This window comes from Otolemur garnettii, unplaced genomic scaffold, assembly GCF_000181295.1.
Source record: "Otolemur garnettii isolate 467f Iridium unplaced genomic scaffold, OtoGar3 scaffold00072, whole genome shotgun sequence".
Classification (NCBI taxonomy): Eukaryota; Metazoa; Chordata; class Mammalia; order Primates; family Galagidae; genus Otolemur; species Otolemur garnettii.
The window spans coordinates 3,331,666-3,332,616 of record NW_003852467.1 but is presented as its reverse complement, the minus strand read 5'-3'; positions in this window follow the sequence as shown (position 1 = coordinate 3,332,616).

The window sequence follows — 951 nt, the reverse complement described above, 5'->3', positions numbered from 1 at the left end:
TTGACCCGGTAAACACAGGGCACCTCTCCATCCTCAGAGGCCTTCCCGGACCCTGAAGCCTGGCCATGGGCCCCTGGACGGCACGTCCTCTGCCTGTGCCGTGGTGGCCCTAGACAGCCTTTCCAGGACATGGCCAGTGCCACCCCCAGCCTTCAGCATCTGCCACCCTGATGAGCCTGACCCCCTCGGACTGGCGGCCAGACTCTGCACCAGCACCAAGATGAGATGGTGAAAGCGTCACTCAAGGGTCAGATGATCATCAGCGTGTTGGAGCAACAAGCTGTTCGAGGAAAGGGTCTCTGGGGTCCAGGTGTATGTCTTTCGCTCCCTGGGTGTGTTGCCTGCTAAGGGCTGAGCTCCAGGCTTTCAGGTTCTTCCCGACCAGAACCACTTTACCCTGACCCATCAGACAGTTTCTCAACCTCCACCGCACACACCCCCTTTCTCCCTCCCAGCATCCCGGGCCTCTAGCGTCTATCACTCCACACTCTGTGTTCCCCGGGGCACATGATTTCGCTCCCACTGGTAGGTGAGCACGTGCCCGATCTGTCTCTGTGTGTCTGCGTGCTTTCCCTTAAGAGAAGGGCCTCCAGTTCCATCCATCATGGAAAACACAGGATCCCATTGGACCTGTTTTTGTGTGTGTGTTTGTTTGGTATTTTCTATATGGACTATCGTACTCGGAACACGTTGATCGAATGGCTACTGCGGACCAACGCAACACCAAGGATATCCGCCCAAAGCAAATTCACAAGCAGAGACTTCAGGTCTGCGGGAAACCGCCTCCCTTCAGAAAAGGAGACCCCAAACCCGTTACTCCTCTCTACCCACGGGCCAATACAAGGAATCAGGGACGGGTCTAAGCCACTTCAGGAATTTCCCTGGCCCTCCTCATCTGCTCCCATTCTGGTCTTTCCTAGACTTTCTCTACTCACCTTGAGATCTTCTCCC